This window comes from Mesoplodon mirus, assembly GCF_964341445.2.
Source record: "Mesoplodon mirus genome assembly, chromosome: 19".
NCBI lineage: Eukaryota > Metazoa > Chordata > Mammalia > Artiodactyla > Ziphiidae > Mesoplodon > Mesoplodon mirus.
Window position 1 is genome coordinate 31371100 of NC_138995.1, and position 20890 is coordinate 31391989.

Sequence of the window (20890 nt, forward strand, 5' to 3'; positions counted from 1 at the left end):
ACAAAGCATCAAAATGCATCAGCATGAATATTAGAGATGTCGTTAAAAATACTGACTCCTTCTGAGGAAGTAGGCCAGCAGATGGTGCTACCAGTTATTATTCCATTAGACTCTGCAATTTAACCCCCAATGGACTGTTCTTCCCTCCATGTAACACATTAACTCTCACTCTACCATTTCCTGTAGTAAAGTTTTAAAAAATATACGTAAAAACCTGATTTAAAAAAATCATCTGAAAATGAAAACTGTAGTGAAACAGCTTTATGTAGCTATCAATATTAAAAAACAAAGTCCAATGCAATTTCTACCGGAGAAAAATACTTTTCTCCGTGATACTCTAAAATATTTAAAACATAAACACATCTGAAGACGAGCAAAGGGTTAAAGAGGAGGTCATGCAAATGAACCCATAACAAGTGACTTCTCTTTAAGAAATTAGATAAGGTTTCTTATTATTCTTCTAACAAAAAGCTAACAATGTCAGTTTTAAAAGAGAAATGAAGCTATTTTCATTTAAATTCCAAAAAGCTTAAGATTTTGAAATGAACACATAAGAGCTGTCTATAAAAAAATAACTAACCATAGTTAAATTATTTCCTTACTTAAACCTGAATAAATACATTAATTTATTTTCCTAACATAAAAAAACTCCTAAACATTCCTGACCTTTACTCTTCACATTCTATTTCAACTCAACTGTTGAGTTTTTAAGATAAAATTTTAGTTTTAGTCCCTTGCTAAAAATAAGTAAGTAGCAAGTCCTCCTGAATTTGATCATTATATACCTATACTTTTCATCTATAAAATACTGAGACTATTTTAGTAAGCAATGACCTTAAGTACCTAAAACAAAATTTTCACTGCCTCAAAATTCATGTTTACCTCTTTCATTAATACCATTTTTTTTAAAATTGGTCTTGGCAAGTCATCTGATATCTGTATTAAGGAACCTGTTTTTAGTTTTTTCCTTTCAGGCATCAAAGGTCTCAAAATGGAGCAACATTATATAAACAGTGTCCTAGAAAGACCAATCTAAAGAACAGGAGAGGAAAGTAAAGGCATAGGACCACTAATGCAAGAAAAGAATCTTACTGACCTGGAGGTCATCTATGTAAAAATCATAATAACCAATAATAAGGGCTAACACTTACCAAGTGCTTATTAGGTGATAGGCAATATTATAAGCATTTTACATGTAATAATTAATTTAATCCTGAATAATAGGGTAACAGTGATAATGGAGAGGAGTAACAAATGGGAGAGATATTCTTACAGCAGAGTTGCAAAATGATAGAACAGACCTAAGCGTGTAAGTTTTTAAAATCATAATTATAATAATAATAGCTAACACTTACTTATTCCCTACTATGTTCTAGGCACTATTCCTATTATGACATATACATGAACAACATGGATTTAAACTGCGTGGGTCTACTTACATGCAGATTTCTTTCAATAATAAATACTACAGTGCTACAAAATTCACAGTTGGTTTCATCCAAGGATGTGGAACCACAGATATGGAGGAATCAAGAACTACAAATATGGAAGAATCACATATATGGAAAACTGACTATAAATTATACTTGGATCTTTCAATGAATCTCTAATCCTGCATTGTTCAAGGGTCAACTGTATATTAACTCAATTAATCTTAAAAACAACCCTGTGAGATATGTACTACTGTTACCCTCATTTTATAGCTAAGGATACTAAGGCATAGAGAAATAATTTGCCCAAGATCACATGGCTACTGAAAGATGGGGTAGGGATTAAGAGGCAGAGAGCCTCATAATGGAAACCGTGCTCTTAACCACTGTATTATACCATATTTGGTTCAAATATCATAACTTACAGAGATTAATTTGAACACAAAAGAAAGTAAATGACTTTCTCAAAATCTCAGAGATACTAGTAAGGAAGCAAGAACAAAATTTAGTTTTTTTCAGTGCCCTTTCCAAGAGGTGGAAATCAACTAGATATGGGTGGGTTTTGGCTGAAGAGCAGGAAGAGTCAATACTTGCTTTCTAAACCAAGTACTGGTACAGGAAGAGAAAAAGAAATGTTGAGAAAGGGTATGTATGTGTGCATGATAAGTTTAATTCTTTCCACACTGAGTTTGAAATGAAAAGTTTGAGTAACTGGAAATTTTGGACTCGATCCTTGGAGAGGTCAGGGCTGGAATATAAGATGTATATTTATTCTCTTGCTTTTTCTTTGAATACCCTTAACTCACTGACACTATCCACAGAAACTAGGATGATTTCCAAAATATCTCACTTCTCCTTAAAGCTTTTCAATAGATTCCATTACTTGATTCAAAAATCCCAATTATTTAACAATAAATCTTAACAGTAGACAAATATTTGTGATCAAACATTTCTGTGATCAAATATTTATTCTACTATTAGGATTTAATATTTTAAATCTATATTCCCATAGAACATCAACACTGAGGTGTTAACTAATCATTTTTAATGTAGGTGATTTCCCAATTTACACAGACACAAACATACAAAAGGGTAGTTAATAGTAACTTTTCTCAATGTTACAATTTTTCTCTTTTTCACCTCCATAAGCAGTCAACAAATTCTGTCCAATCTACTTAATTGTGTTTTATTTTGTTTTCTTCCTCTCAGTCCCAACAGCTCCTGCTGTATTAATTTCCCACTTGTTATGGTTACATTATAGTGATGTAGGAAAATATCCTTATCTATAGGAAATATATCAAGTCATTTGGGGTGATGGGACATCCGGTTTGCAATCTACTCTCCAATTTTTTACAAAGTAAAAGAATTTCTTTGTATTTCATTTGTGATTTCTCTGTAGGTTTGTCACAATTTCAAAACTCAACTTTTAAAATAAAGGCAGGGACTTCCCAGGCAGCCCAGCGGTTAAGACTCCCCCTTCAATGCAGGGGGTGCGGGTTCAATCCCTGGTTGAGGAGCTAAGATCCCACATGCCTCATGGCCAAAAAACCAAAACAAAACAAAAGCAATGTTGTAACAAATTCAATAAAGACTTTAAAAATGGTCCACATCAAAAAAATCTTTAAAAAAATAAATACATAAAGGCAAAGGCCTTGCTCCCCAAGGACCTGTATACTAAATGAGAAAAAAAAAAGTAAAAGAAAAGAAGGCAATAACATATCCAAATATTTATAAGAAAAACAAGTCGTAGCAAAACATAAAGATGGTATCATATGTGATGTATCAATTATTTTGATAGTAACTAGAAGAATATATGAAAGACCCTGGATGTCATATTTCAGTACTAAAGAAACTCAAGGATTTATGGTATGAGTGTTTTTCAAACCATAGGTCATGATCTAATAACCTAATGATCTAATAACAAGTCATGATATAAATTTAGTGGGTTCAGACTAGCACTAAAGAAATGAAATATAACAGAATGAAAAAGAGTGGTACCTAACCTTTATGAATGCTACCTCTTAAAAATTAGATAGTTTTAATACCATGGTTACTCCTCTTTTCCTTCATGAGAGAAAGAAGCAGAGAGATTTGAGTAAGAAATCAGAGGTGTTAAAACCGGAGTGGGGACTCAGTTCTTCCTCCTCTTGGTGGAATAATTTTCCCATATACCTACCCACTCACACTGGGGAATTCATCCATTTCAAATATTTTAGTTGCATACAAATAATTTAAAAATTTGAATCACCAGTGTGTAGACCAGAGTGGAAATCATAAATTTTCAAAAAGAAGGGGAGAATGATCACATGGCTACCATACATCTACTATAGAGCACAGGTTCTACTATCAGGGAAAATTATAAAAAATTTAAAGTTCTACTTCACACATTTTTAAAACAATATGAGGGAATAAAAAGTCTCCTTCAAAACAAATTATATTTGTTTTGAATATAAACAAATATAATTCCTTAGTAATAACAAACAAATATAATTCCTTAGTAATAATAAAACACAGAACAAAGAATTTTCAACAACATATATAAAACTGCTAAAAATTATAGCTAAAAATCTTCCAACTTTTCTCAGGAGAGATGACTCTCAGGCTTCAGACCTGGGGGACTAGGTGAATGGAACTTGCAATGGAAGAGAAAACAAAACAGAATAGAGATAGCAAGCCTTGAGCAAGAACAAGTTTTACTGCCTAGAGAGACAATGCTGGATAAGAGAACCATTAGTGAAAACCCAAAACACCAAGTTTTAAAGAGCTAGCAGATGAAGAGGAGTTAAAGAAGGAAAACAAAAGGAAACTACAAAAATGGTAAGATGAGCATCAGGAAAGAGTGGTGTCATGGAAGCCAAGAGGAAAGAATAAAAAGATCTGTCATCAAAAGGAAAGTAAATATCTGAGAGTAATTTGATATTATAAAGCTAAATTAGAAAGCATTTTAGTTCTGTTGAATTGTTTATAGTAAGCCAGTATGCTAGTTTTTAACATCTTTATTTTACGAAGAATCATATAATTATGTACTTAAATATTCAAATTAGATAGCTAGTGGGAAGCAGCCACATAGCACAGGGAGATCAGCTCCGTGCTTTGCGACCACCTAGAAAGGTGGGATAGGGAGGGTGGGAGGGAGAGGCAAGAGGGAGGAGATATGGGAACATATGTATATGTATAGCTGATTCACTTTGTTATACAGCAGAAACTAACACACCACTGTAAAGCAATTATACTCCAATAAAGATATTTTTAAAGTATTCAAATTAAACCAACCTCTAAAAACAATAAATTTGTAGTTAATTTTAGTAATACGTATCAAACATTAGTGGTAACTTCTTTTGCATTTATTGCATATAACATTTCTTTCCACAAGGTACCAATAAAGACTTGCTTTTAAAGAGAAGAAAAGGAGGAAAAATTGATCCAAATTATTATCTGTCAAAGTCTTCTGAGTTTTACCCTTAGATTTGTTTTCAGAGTTTTTGATGTATCTGAAGCAATTATTTTATTTCACTTTCTTCACATTTGTGAACTCACATGTTCACAAATTAAAAGGCTTATTTTCATTTTGTGACTTGTACTAGTATCCAGGTTTCCACTTTTAGCTAATGATGACATTCTTTTTTTTCTAAATCTTGACTTTTACAGTGATAAGGTAAAACTATTAAAAGTATTCCATTTTAATCATCCAGATAGCAGTTCAGGCAAATAGTAGATATTCATAAAAGTTGTTTTTTTTAAAAAATAAGCATTTATTATGTGACTTACAGGAAATACAGAGAGAGAAGAATATGTTAGAGGATACCATGGGAATGTAATCAGCAAAATCCAGAATGTGGGAAATTCTAAAGAAAAATGACTGTTTCTTCAGCAAAGAAACAATAAGAAACAAAACAAAGAAGGGTAATCATAGATCAAAAGGGGCTTAAGACTAAATGTAATGCCAAAATAAAAAAAAAACAGAAAAAAGAAAAGACAAGACACTTAAAATTCCTGTCAATTGAATGCAATACATGGCCCTTGTTTTGACATAGACCTGAACAAGTCTGTAAGACTACATTTATTAATACTAGGGAACTTTAACTTTGATTGGGTATTTGATTATGAAGGAATTAGTTATTTTTTAAGTGTGAAACTAATTTTGAAATTGTGTTTTAAAGCTAAAACCTTTGTCTTTTAGATATACAAATTGAAATATTTACAGATAAAGTGATATCTGAAATATTTACAGATAAAGTGATATGATTAAGGTGTGTTTAAAAATAGTCCCTGAAGGGACTAATAGCCCCTGTATGATAGTCAGAGGATTGTATAGATGAAAAACAATTGCCTATAAACTGATGGCTGTCGTAGCTGGGTGATGGCTGTCGTAGCTGGGTGATGGCTACTCTACTTCTGTGTACACTTGAAATATTATATAATAAAGAAATTTAAACCATTACATTCTGGGTATAACAGGTAGTTTGGCATGACAAGAAAACTAGATTCATGTGGAAGAATGATAAGCAATAAAGACAGAAAGGTAATGGGTCAGATTATCAAAAGTGTTATAAGTTATGCTAAAATATCTGGACTTTATGCTAAAGTGAATTGGGGAATCAATAAGTGATTACATACAGAGAGGTAACAGGATCAGATTTTTAGATTTAGGGCTGCTAACTGGTTTCAATAAAAATACCCAAATACTTCATGGAAACTTTTTTATTTACAAAAAGGCCATATATGATATAAAAACAAGTAATATTTAACCTTCTATTTTATATTAGTTTGTGTTGCTTTCTCAATGCTGTATTTTCAAAACTTCATCTTTTGTTTCCAAATAAATCAAAAGTGTATTTTAAAAACATTAAACCACAAAATCTCACGAAGTTCCTTACTTACTGACAACATTAAATATACTGAATTCATCAGTCCATAAATTACTAATGATACTAAAAGCTGTTCTCAGCGTAATGTTGTGATTAAAGGAAAGGGCTTTGGACTCAGCCAGCCCTGGGTTCCATCATCTGTAAAATGGAGATAATAATAGTGTCTACCTTCTAGGGCTGTTGTGAGACCTAACAGGTAATGCTTGTAAAGTGCTTAGTATGGTGTCAGGAATACAAATACTCAGAAGTGCTAGGTACTATTGTTACTGCTGTAATGTGATATTGTGCCCACCTCTGTGCATCATCATATCAGGGGATACAATGATGTCAGTATGTCTTATAACTGGTACTGTTATCTCTAAAATATTTTATTTTATTTTATTTTTTACTTTTGGCTGTGTTGGGTCTTCGCTGCTGTGCATGGACTTTCTCTAGCTGCCTCGAGCGGGGGCTGCTCTTTGTTCTGGTGTGCAGGCTTCTCAATGCGGTGGCTTCTCTCATTGCGGAGCACCGACTCTAGGCCCACAGACTTCAGTAGTTGTGGCTCGCAGGCTCTAGAGTGCAGGCGCAGTAGTTGTGGCGCACGGGCTTAGTTGCTCCGTGGCATGTGGGATCTTCCCGGACCAGGGCTCAAACCCGTGTCCCCTGCATTGGAAGGCGGATTCTTAACCACTGCGCCACCAGGGAAGCCGGTACTGTTATCTTTGATCCCTTGGTTAGAGTAATGTCTGCCATTACTCTCTGCTATAAATTTCTCTTTTTATAATTAACAAGTATCTTACCAGACTATGCAAATATCTTGTTCTCATATATATTTGCCTAGTAATTTTAGCATGCATTGATGGTTCCTGCCTATAACTATTATTTCGTTATTCACCTAATGGAAATTTTTTATTTCCATCATTCCTTCCACATTTTCTACTGGAATTCTACTATAAACAAAAGTTCCCTCTTCTCCTTATTTATTCATTCAGTCATTCTTTTATTCATTCAATTATCGATACTGGTATAGACTCATAGATATTTATTTTATTCTATGGGTTATAATCTGATACTATGATTATTTGTTATGCAAATTGTCCCAGCTTTCACCATATAGAGCTCCTTCAAGTTGGTTCCTGAACCTTGTTTACCACCATCATATTTTGAACACTTCCTTACTTTCTGGCACTGTAAGATATTCCAGGTTCATGGTAAGAATAGTTTAACGGAGTGGTTGAGGCGGAAGCCATATTATAGTAGATTAAGAAGTAAATGGGAAGAAAGGAAGTAGATATAGTGTTAAACACTTTTCCTAAATAAATGAAGGGAAAATGGCAGGCTACTGTGGAATTAGAAACTTGAGTATGTATTGGCTATAGAAAAGAAGTCAGTAGACTGCTTGAATATATGAGAGAGAAAGAAAAGCTAGAGAGTGAGTTTTATCACAAGTAGAAAATTTAAAGCATTTTCCATATAACAATTCAAAATTATCACACCACCAATAAAAAATTAAAATACTGTATATAAATATCACTTTGGTAAATAATATGAACTTCCCATAGACCTTTTCTAAAATGCTTCTTAGAGGAAAAAAAATTTTTTTAAGACTTCTTGAATATGTTAATTCAAAAACCATTTTCCTTCACAAAAGTTTTCACAATTTCTGGTGTATTTTTAAATCTGACTTCACAATATTCCTATTAATCAAATTATTAAAATTAATCAAATATTAATTATTCCTAACTGCAGATGAAAGAGTTGCTATTATCCATTTTCTCCAGATTAAGAGAGAGACTGGAGTGTGGCAGTGACAGTCTGACAAAACCAATAGGTGAAACACACTCTTAAAGTCTTGAGAAGACCTGATAAAGTGGAAGGGCAACAGTGTAAGCAAATTAACCAAACAGTTGCATAATTCGGTGGACAACGCTAACCATCATATTCTAAATTCTTTTGGCAATGTTTCCAAAAGTATTAATAAAACAAATACAAAGGAAAAAAACCTCTTTCAAGTCTTTTAAAGGGGAGATTGAGAGTTGGTTCTGTTGAAAGACACTGGTTTTTTGTATACAATGCATTATGAAAAATCAATTTTAATTTTCAGAATTCTGAGATTATATATAAAAAACTATTTGAACACAAGTAATTACTAACAAATAAAAATGATGTTAAGGGAAGGCTAATATAAATACATTTGCAATAAGGAAAAAATTTAAAATAAGGTATTTCAACTTGATTTACAGTTTTAGGCAAAAGAAAATCAAATACTGAAAAGAAGCTATATATAAAACATCAAAAGCATTTTAGAAATCACAAAATATACTTAACTTCATTATATTAAAATTTCATCTTGCAAAATGCAAAGGAAGTAATGAGAGACACTGCATCTCTGGATGTAACTCTGACCATAAGAAAAAAAGTTATTTGTGGAAGTAGAAATGATGGGAATTACATGAAAAAACTAAACATGACCTTTTGGTGTCCATGACAGGTCTAGGCATAGTAGTTGTGTGTCAATAAATGTACGCCTTTTGAAGTTAAAGAAAAAAAAGTATCATCATATGGCCTGAAACGTACAAAAGCATAGGCAGATCAATAAACTCAGGAAATACAGTTCAACAAGTCAGGACTCAAAATAAAATTCCAACAATTCAATAAGAAATTATTCTAACAACAACAAATGTAGTGTATCTAAAAATATTAGGTGCAGCCTTACAGATTTCAAAAAGTAGAATACAAAAGACAGATTTAAGAAGAATATTAGAGGGGCACTGACCTGTAACAATAGTGCTGGGAAGTCCACAATGAGTTAAGGAGGGTGTAACTCCAATGGTGGGTCTGAACCTGGGGGAAGTCATGCTACATTTTTTTTAAGAATAGGAAGAGGCGAACCTACGCATGTCAACTGAGCTCTTCCAAAATTTGTACAACAGAATCTACTTCCTCAGCTTGTGCTAAACCGCTCCAAATGAATATTTTCAGTTTAAATTTGTGAACTGGTGCCATCTGGTCAATCTTCTGGGTTCCTACTAGCCTTTCACTTGAGCTTAAAATCTCTTCAGCAACCCTACCATTAGTTCTTAATTAGCGTCCCTCTTAGATCATACACAAAAATGCTGATTAAAAAAAAAATCTTATGAGGCTGAATCTATAAATGGGTATTCTTGTGTGCAGGCGTGGACACACACACACACACACACATACACACACTCCTACCTACTTAAAAAAAAAAAGTACATGTCTTAACAGCAGCTCATGTGAAAAATACCAGGGAATTTTAGCTCACTGTAAACTAAATGAGTGTATGGTGTAATGAGTTTGCCAAAAAAACAAATGCAATCTTACAATGCACAAACAGAAATGTGGTATAAGGAACAAGGGAGGTGATAATTACAGTATACTCTAGTCTCACCAAGAGAAATGTATTCTGTTTTGGGTTTAAGAGGAGTAAAACCTAGATCACTCATTCAAGACATATTATTTGAGTACATACTACCTGCCAGACAGATTGTTATAAGTACTGGGAATAAAACAGTAAACAAGATAAAGTCCCTGCTTTAATGGAGCTAACATTTTTGAGAAGGAGATAATCAAAAAGGAAAAAAAAAACCCATCAGGTAAGGGTAATGGCTATGCAAAGAATGAAAACAGGATGATGTGATTAAAAGTGATAGGGTGACTATTTTAAAATGGACTCAAGGAAAGTCTGAGGAGGCCACTTACACTGAAATCTGCATGAAAAGAAAGAACTAGCAATGTAAAGATGTGATGAAAGATGAATCAAGTTATTCTCAGCAGCCTTGAGAGATCAGCAACAAAGCACAAAGACCAACATACTGGTTTTTATATCTTAATAAGAAGTTTCCCTACTGGATTACATTTGCACCAACTACACTATACTTCCCAGTCTATATACATCTGGAGACTACTCCATGGAAGTGCACCTCAATTCCTCTTCAGATCTTATCTGTTCAGGTTCTACAGTTTTTAAGCTGGTTCCTTCTAGTAATGAGCCATTACTATTCTCAATGGTCTGATTTTCTAGGTCAGTGTTTTTTAACTATGAACTAAAATCTCATTACAAGCCATCAGTTCAGTGGATAGCCATTAACATTCTTTATAAATGAAGTAGACTACTGTTTTGAGAAGCACTGGTTACATCTTAATACATACACGCCCCTACATATATACATTCATAAACATTTAAAAACACATCTATGCTGGGTCCCAGACAAAAACTTTGAAAAACACTGTTCTAAGAGGTTAAAGAATACTTCCATGTCATTTTATAGGAGAGTTCAATCCAAGCTCTTATTTAGGGTTGGAGGGCTTTGAGTCACCTGTTATTAGTCAACCTGGAGGATGGGATCAACCACATTGGGCAATCAATTAATCAATCAATTACATCTATTTAATGGAGCACCAATAAAAACTGACACTGAAGCTCAAGTGACATCCCTGATTAACAATACCCCGTGCATACTGTCATGCATCAATGCTGGGACCTGATTCCAAGGAGAGAGCTTTGTGTTGAAACCCTCTGAGACTGCCCTATGCATCCCTTCTTTGGCTAATTTTAACCTGTAACCTCCTCTGTAATAAACTGTAACCACAAGTATAACAGTTTTCAGTGAGTCCTGCTAGCCTATTATTGAAACTAAGGGTAGAGGTTCTGGGAACCTCCAGAATTTGTAGTTGGAATCAGAAGTAAGGGCAATCTTGGGACTGTGTTAGCTTTGCAGTTTGGCTATCTCTTGAGTAATACTCTCCAATGAAAACAAAAAGTTTAATGAGAAAATGAGAGATCTTGATCTGATAACTATCTTCAAATGTTAGCCAACTGCAAAGCTTTTCAAGTTTTTGTAAGATGTATAAAACTAAGACTGCAGGGCTTCCCTGGTGGCGCAGTGGTTGAGAATCTGCCTGCCAATGCAGGGGACACAGGTTCGAGCCCTGGTCTGGGAAGATCCCACATGCCGCGGAGCAACTGGGCCCGTGAGCCACAGCTACTGAGCCTGCACGTCTGGAGCTTGTGCTCCGCAACATGAGAGGCCACGACAATGAGAGGCCCGCGCACCACGATGAAGAGTGGCCCCCGCTCGCCACAACTAGAGAAAGCCCTCGCAAAGAAATGAAGACCCAACACAGCCTAAATAAATAAATAAATTTATTTTTTAAAAAAACAAAACGAAGACTGCAATGATTCCATTCTACTGAAGGCCTATCTATAGGAAATCTGGATTGAGAAAACTGCTTCCTTAAATATTCCTATGCAAAATCTTTAAAAAAAAAATCTGTATACAGGAAAACAGCCATATAATAAGAAACTGGGTAAAGAATACACTAGACCTAGCTGTACTATTTTTTACAATTGCATACAAATCTGCAATTATCTCAAAATAAAAAAGTTTAATTTAAAAAAAAAGAAGAGGGCTTCCCTGGTGGCGCAGTAGTTGAGAGTCCGCCTGCCGATTCAGGGGATGCGGGTTTGTGCCCCCGTCCGGGAAGATCCCACGTGCCGCGGAGCGGCTGGGCCCGTGAGCCATGGCCGCTGAGCCTGGGCTCCGCAACGGAAGAGGCCACAACAGTGAGAGGCCTGCGTATCGCAAAAAAAAAAAAAAAAAAAAAAAAGAAGAAAGCTTAGGCCTTTCCTGAGCTCAGAGACAGTCTCCTTCTGGCCTTGAAGAAACAAGCTGCTATGAGTTCTACAGCTACAAGGAAATGAATTCTGCTGACGATCCCATCAGTCTAGATGAGGGCTGTGAGCCTCCGATGAAATCACAGCCCCACTGGACTCACTGGATGCAGTCTTGTGAGACCCCAAGCAGAGAATCCAGCTAAGCTGTGCCTAGACACTTGACCCAAGGAAACTATGAGATAATATAAATGGATTCTGTTTTAAGTTACTAAATATATGGTTAATTTGGCACTACATTCACATACCCTACAATTGAACAATTTCACTCCTGGGTACATACTCAACATAAATACATATAAAGTTCAATAACAGGCAAAACTAATCTATGAGGGTACAAGTCAAAATGGTGATTACCCTTAGGGTGAGAGCAAGCAGGGACTAGTAGGAGGCCCAAGGAGATTTCTAGGACTGTGATAATGTTCTATTTCTTGATCTGGATTGGTGAAATAGATGATGTTTACTCTCTGAAAATTTATCAAACTATTTACTTATAATTCGTGTACTTTTCTGTATGTATGTTATATGTCAACGAAACTTACATTAAAAGAAGTTACATTACATAACCCTCAAACTGAAGACTATTATTTAACTTCATTATCATTAATCTAAGTAAACAATTCATTACAACCAGATTTTAAGGAAAAAACCATCTGTTCTAATGCAATGATGTCTTGACACTAAAACCAGATTATTTTTCTTTATTGTGTTAGCATGATATTTCCTGCTTTTCATCCAGAAAAATAATAAAAAAATAAAAGGGAAATATGATATTATATGTTCTCTCAATAAGAGGAGAAATCTACAAAATGCTGAAAGACATCTGAGAGTTAATTCAACCAATGTTATTAGGGGAAGGTGGGAGCTAGAGGAAAAGGAAGTTTTTTAAAACCCACAATCAAAATGTGAAGATTTTAAACAGAAGTAGAATGTTTAAGTCTATACTCCTTTTAGGTTGTTACGCTTCTGAATAACATGATCATCTTCTCTCTTTTCAGTTATATCTCCAATTTTAAAATATCTGTTTTACTTTGTATTCTAGCGACACTGAAACAATTTCAGTTTTTTTAAAAAAAACAAGTTATAATAACTTTGAATTTACTGTTCTAGTTGTCCAGAGTGTCCTTTCTCTAAAAGGTAGCCTAGCAAATGTCTATTCAAAACTCAGTGTAGGGACTTCCCTGGTGGCACACTGGTTAAGTATTTGCCTGCCAACGCAGGGGACACGGGTTCAATCCCTGGTCCAAGAAGATCCCACATGCTGCGGAGCAACTAAGCCTGTGTGCTACAACTACTGAGCCTGTACTCTAGAGCCCGCGTGCTGCAACTACTGAGCCTATGTGCTGCAACTACTGCAGCCCGTGTGCCGAGAACCCATGCTCCGCAACAAGAGAAGCCACTGCAATGAGAAGCCCACGTACCGCAAAGAAGAGTAGCCCCAGCTCGCCCCAACCAGAGAAAGCCTGCGTGCAGCAACAAAGACCCAACGTAGCCAAAAATAAAAATAAATAACTAATTAATAAAAAAAACAAACTCGGTGTAGATATCACTTCCTTTTTACAATATGTAATTTTACTGCTATATTTGCCATAGCATATTTGAGCTATTTATAAGTCAAGGTCATATTTGATTTGTACCTCTAAAACCTATCCAGTGTTTGGTACAGTTACATCATCTATGCAACAAAGATAATCATAGTATCTAAAGGATCTTAGAACAGTATCTGACACATAACAAGCACTCAGTAAATATTAGTATTATTATGATAAAGATTAATGTTCCTTATATAAAGAAGTCTCAGAACTCCATAGTATGAAAACAACTATTCCAATTTTAAAAATGGGCAAAATTTTTGGCAGACACTGCAAGAGATGATAAATGGATGGCAAATAAACACAAGAAAAGATGCTCACATTATTAGACATAAGGGAAATGCAAATTCAAACCACATGAGATACCACTACACATCTATTTGAATGGTTAAAAAAAAACATGAACAATACTAAGTAGGAAGAGGAAGAGAGGATATTGAGAAACTGAAACTCATACACTACTGGTGGAAATGCAAAATGGTACTGCCATTTTGGAAAACAGGTGGTAGTTTTTTATAAAGTTAAACATACATTTAATATATGACCCCTGGCAATCCCACTCTGATACCTTTACCCAAGAGAAATGAAAACATATGGTAACATAAACACCGGTACACAAATGTTTAAAAAGGCTTTTATTCATAAATGCCAAAACCTGGAAACGATCCAAATGTCCTTTATCTGATAAATACATATACAATCTTTGGTTCGTTCACATGATGGACTACTACTCAGTAACATGAAGGAACACTACTGATACATGCAACAAAAAATACATTATGCTAAGTGGAAGAAGCCAGGCTCATAAGGCAACATGATATATGATTCCATTTATACAACATTCTCAAAAATGTAAAACTATAAGGAAAGAAAATTAATCACTGTTTACCAGGATCTGGGGTTGAGGGAAAGGCTGAGTACAAAGAAGCACCAGAGGATGTTTTGCGTGATGGCAAAATTCTTTATCTTGATTGCGGTGTGTTTATTACAATGTACATGTTTGTCAAAACTCACAGAAATGTACACTAAAAAAGGTGAATTTTACTAGATATAAGTTATATCTCAATAAACCTGAATTTAAAAAAAGATTAATGTTCTTTAGGTCTCAATTCCATATTAAGAAGTTAATACCACTAGATTCTAAATCTAGGTTAATGTCTTGATATCCCTTTTCCTTAATCCCAGTAGCTGTCCTTGAAGCCTTATGCTATGATAATTATCTAAATCTCTAAACATTGCCTATTCCTAGATTTCTAGATGCTGTTTTCTCACTTATCTGCTTTCAGGAGTCTGTGTTATATGTGGCTAGACCTCCTTAATCCCACAAAATTGCCTAGTTAGACTTCTTTCTATAAATGACTGGGTCTTACAACACAAACACACATGCGCACATGCGCGCGCACGCACGCGCACACACACACACACCTCTTTACCAGGTCTTAGCAACATTAGAGAAATTGATCTCTTCCATGTCTGGCTGTGCAAAAGACTTCAACAGACTCTTCACAAAAGAAGATATGCATTTTTGGACAATAAGCCCATGAAAAGATGCACAGTATCATTATCCACTAGGAAAATACAAATTAAAACTATAATGAGATATAGTATACAGCCAATCAAGTGGCTAAAATTAAAGACTGACAATACCAAAGACTGAAGAAGAGGGAGCACCTGGAACTCTCATACACTGCTGGTGGGAATGTAAAATGGTGAAACCCCACTTTTGAAAACAGTTTGGCAATTTTTTATTAAGTTAAACATACATTCAACATAAGACCCAGCAACCTCATTACCTTTGTATGTATCCAAAGAAATGAAAACATATGTACACAAAAAGACTGATCTTAAATGTTCACTGAAGCATTATTAAAAATAGCCAAAAACAAGAAACAACCCAAATGTCTATCAATAGGTAAAATGGACAATTGTGGTGTACTCATAAAGTAGAATGCTAGTCAGCCATAAAAAGGAGCAAACTACTGACTCACCCAACAACATAAATGAATCACATATGCATTGTGCTGAGTAAATAAAGCCAGACTCAAAAGGATACCTACTGTATTATTTCATTTATATCATATTCTCAAAAAACACAACAAAAATATAAGGGCAAAAATCAGTGGTTGCCAGCAGCTGGTAGCTGGGGGAGGGACTGCTACAAAAGAAGATGAGGGAATTTTGAAGGGATAGGGAATCATTCTGTATCTTGATTAATGGTGGTACTTACATATACTTGTCAGAACTGTGCACTAAAAAGAGTAATTTTTTACTGTACTTAAATTATATCTAAAAAACAAAACTACTGATACATGATATAACATGGATAAATCCCAAAAATATCACGTAGAATGAGAAAAGCCTGACACAAAAGAGTACATACCATATGATTCCATTTATAAGTAATCTAAAACAAGTAAAACTAATCTATAGTGACAGAAAGTAGATCACTGATTGCCTGGGGACCAGGGATGAGAGGTAACTGCCTACACAGGAAAAAAGGAAAATTTGGGGGCTTATGGAAATGTTCTATACTTTGATTGTGATAATGATTATATAGGGTATACACTGTCAAAAATCATCAAATTACACTCAAAATGGGTATATTTTATCGTATGAAAATTATGTCTGAATATAATCAATTTTAAAATGTACTTACTTACCCAGTGAACATAAATGTAACAGGATAAATTTTACCCTGACTTAACTATTTAATAATTCCTCTTCTTTTACTAGTTTTAATTACATCACTACAAACTAAAGTTAGATTATATTATCTTAATTTCTATAATTTATGCTAGTCCATTGGCTGGTGATAACAAATTTAGAAGTATTTGCTAAGAACATATTACATACAGGTAATATGTTCAACAACAGACTCTCTGGAGAACAAATAAGAAATATGAGGGGGAGATGATGGTGGGATGAATTGGGAGATTGGGATTGATGTATATACACTAATATGTATAAAATAGATAACATAAGGACCTGCTGTATAAAAAAATTAAAATTCAAAAAAAAGAAAAAAGAAATGCTGTCTACAAAATAAATTGATATTTTTATTGCAGAGATTTATCTCTGCTTTTATTGCAGAGATTATATAGCTATATCTATACCACATTTCATGTATGACAAAAGAAAACAGTAAATAATCAGTTGTTTGAGGGAACAGCTAAATCAATATGGACCACAGAGGAAAAAGAGACTTGATCTGTGTTGCCTAAGAATAAGTTAATTTTTATAATGAAAAGATAATGAGAAGATATTCAAGCGAGTGAGCTAAGCATGAGTAAAAGCATAACAACTGAAGTAAAGATTTACAAAGACCAGCATTTCACAAGCTATATTCTAAGAAACTGTGGATATTAAACCATTCATATTCCTATAAAATTCTGAGAAGCTGCCTTGTATTTTACCTTTCTTGGAGCATTATGATAAAGTGTAATTTATTAAAACCTCACTCTGAGAAGTCCATAGAGAACTAGTAGTAAATGACCTTGCATAGAATTGATAGGGCAAAATTAAGAAACACCTTTGATTTTTAGTATAGATAACAACTCTTTTGTATCTCTTAAAAGTCATCATTTTTAAAGTACAAAATGTTGGAGGGGGAAGCGTAAGCTGGGACGAAGTGAGAGAGTGACATGGACATATATACACTACCAAATGTAAAACAGATAGCTAGTGGGAAGCAGCTGCATAGCACAGGGTGATCAGCTGGGTGCTTGTGACCACCTAGAGGGGTGGGATAGGGAGGGTGGGAGGGAGGGAGACGCAAGAGGGAAGAGATATGGGAACATATGTATATGTATAACTGATTCACTTTGTTATAAAGCAGAAACTAACACACCACTGTAAAGCAATTATACTTCAATAAAGATGTTAAAAAAAAAGTACAAAATGTTTTTGAGTTGAGAAATCAGGTTTGTCACCACCTATCTCCACCAGACCACCCCCCCTCCAGATAGAAAGCCATATTATAAACTGCTATAATTTTTGGCAGCAAGAGAGGGATTTAACCAGCAATTTATCTTTCCATATTGAAAGGAAGCCTTAAGAAAGAGTTTGGGGGGACTTCCCTGGCGGCACAGTGGTTAAGAATCCATCTGCCAATGCAGGAGACACGGTTCTGTCCCTGGTCTGGGAAGATCTCATATGACGCAGAGCAGCTAAGCCCGTGCGCCACAACTACTGAGCCTGCGCTCTAGTGCCTGTAAGCCGCAACTACTGAGCCCATGTGCCACAACTACTGAAGCCCATGTGCTTAGAGCCCATGCTCCGCAACAAGAGAAGCCACCGCAATGAAAAGCCCACACACCACAATGAAGAGTAGACCCTGCCTGCCGCAACTAGAGAAAGCATGAACACAGCAACAAAGACCCAACGCAGCCATAAATAAATAAATAAATAAATAAATAAATTTATTTTTAAAAAAAGTTTGGGGATCAATGTGTACCAGAAGTTTGTTGGTTCTATTCTAATTGCATCTGTGTGTGTGTGTGTGTGTGTGCACATGTGCATGTGGGGATGAGGGAATATAAATCACAGTTCAATATGGCATTTTGAGAATAGGCAAGAGTATTTTAAATAAGAGGGTGAGAGAATAAAAAATTTAATGTTATAGTATATCCCTGTAAGACAAATACAAAAATAAAAGTACTTAACTGAGTCTATACCACAACACAATATACCATCAACATTAATTTTTAATCTACTTTATTGATCCTAAGTGTTTAAAGAAAAATTAATTTATCTTCACTTATACCTCTTCTATACGTCATCCTTTAAGACATGGAATAAACTGCAGTGACTACAAATGCACTATATTCTAACAAAAGCTGCAAAAATATTTTACTAATTGTTCAGTTTAATTCAATAGTCCATGATGACCTATTAAAGCCAAAAAACAAACACTGGTATAAATAATGAATTAAACTACAGACCAATATCCTTATCAATATATACACATAGATCAACGAAATGATATACAAAAGTATAAACATCATTTATATTATCAATGCAAGGTTATTTTAATGCAAGGTTATTTTAAAATCTGAAAATCAATTAATGTAACAATATCAATAAAGAATTAAAACCACACGATCATATTAAATGACACAGAAAAAGCCTCTGACAAAGATGATCATCTCTTCATGATAAAAATCACTCAATGAACTGGGAATAGAAGGGAACCTGATAATGGGCATCTACAAAAAATCCACAGCCAATATCATACTTAATAGTAAAAGATGGAATGCTTTCCCTAAGATCAGGAAGAAGAGAAGGATGTTTGCTCTTGCCATTTCTATTCAACATTATGCTAGAGATTCTAACCAGGCAATTAGGAAAGAAAAAGAAATAAAAAGCATAGATTGCAAAGAAACAAAACTATATTTATATGCAGAATACATAAACATGACATGATTAATTTTTTAAAATCCTAAGAAAAGATTTGTAAGTGGTATCTATAAGGGATTTATAATAGATAAAGAATTCCTACAACTCAATAATAAAATGACTACATAATCCAATTTAGGGACTTCCGTGGTGGTGCAGTGGTTAAGAATCCACCTGCCAACGCAGGGGACACGGGTTTGATCCCTAGTCTGGGAAGATCCCACATGCCACAGAGCAACTAAGCCCGTGCGCCACACCTACTGAGCCTGCACTCTACAGCCCACAAGCCGCAACTACTGAGCCCGCGTGCCTAAAGCCCATGCTCTGCAACAAGAGAAGCCACCACAGTGAGAAGTCCGTGCACTGCAATGAAGAGTAGCTCCCGCTTGCCGCAACTACAGAAAGCCTGCGTGCAGCAATGAAAGAAAACCCAACACAGCCAAAAATAAATAAATAAATTTATTTTAAAAAATAATAATCCAATTTAAATATTGGCAAAAGGCCTGAATAAGCACTTCTCCGTAAGAATGGCCAATAAGCCCATGAAAGATGTTCAGCATCTTTAGCCATCAGGGAAATGCAAATCACAACCACAATGAGGTACCACTACACATCCACTACGATGACTATAACCAAAGACAGATAATAACAAGTATTGGCAAGTATAGAGAAATGTGAACTCTTGTAATAGTTCCACAGTTCTATGAATTTACCAAAATTTATTGACTTACATACCTTAAATGGGTGGACTGTACAAAATGTAATTACATCAACAGAGCGATTATTTTTTTTAAATAATGAACTCTATAGAAGTAAAATAACTTTATTCTCATTGCTTTTTTGAGGATTACAAAGTTTCACTGAATTTACATTGTGACTCTTGGAAAATATTGTTATGGTCTTCTAAATAACCATTTTCTTTTTCCTAATTCATTCTTTTACTTAATCACTTAAATATCAAGCAATTCCCCTGTTAATTAAAATAAACTGTTTCACCCACAGGGCCTTCTACATAAACTTTATCTCAAATTAAAAGTTGTAACTTACTCAAGCATATGGTAAAATTAGGCAGACCATACAAAACATGGAGATTAATTTCTTCTGTATAAATATCATTATATATTTTCTAAGTTTGCCAAAATAGTAATCAGAAGCTTACTGAAGCTTCAGATTCAGTAATCAGAAGCTCAGAATGTGATATATTTAGTAAATGATACATCACATTCCTGAGAGTTGATTATATATTAATATTTAAAATACTCATTTCTATTTTTCTCATCTTTTCAACCTTCAAAAATACTTTTATTTTTTCTCTCATATCTAGACATCTCAAGGTGAACATCATTGTGTATTTATGAATGATGGTTATTGAAACATGGGTATCTGTAATGAGTATGAGAGCCACAATTTCTCAAGTTTCTTATTATAGAATTTTAATTTTTGGCTGAAAGTGGAGATAAATACATTTTACTTGTCGTGTAAAAATTCTTTAGAACTGTAATTATTGCCATGCAGGAATTCATATGATATACTTAAGCAAAAACTGGAATGATTACATGAAACTTAGTTCTAGGAATGAGCAGACCAATATTAATACTAAAAAAGATTAAAACTAAAAGAATATATATATTTTTTTACTCATTTATTATGTAAACTAAGTTGTGTTTTTTTTTTTTTTTTTTTTTTTTTTTTTTTTTTTACAGTAGCTCAGATGTCCTTTTTTTTTTGGCTGGGTCCTGACTGCGGCATGTGGGATCTTTCATTGTGGTGTGTGGGCTCTTTGTTGCAGCATGCGGGCTTCTCTCTAGTTATGGTATGTGGGTTTTCTCTCTCTAGTCGTGGCGCACGGGCTCCAGAGCGCGTGGGCTCTGTAGTTTGCAGCACACAGGCTCTTTGGCTGAGGTGCGTGGGCTCAGCAGTTGTGGCGTG

The 20890-nt window shown here is 34.6% G+C and overlaps 1 protein-coding gene across 14 annotated transcripts in view; it reads right to left on the reverse strand.

Moving 5' to 3' along the window:
* The window catches only part of CHD9 (chromodomain helicase DNA binding protein 9), a 247063-nt gene that overhangs the window by 119887 nt on the left and 106286 nt on the right, over window positions 1–20890 (reverse strand). The gene's annotated exons all lie outside the window — the stretch shown is intronic.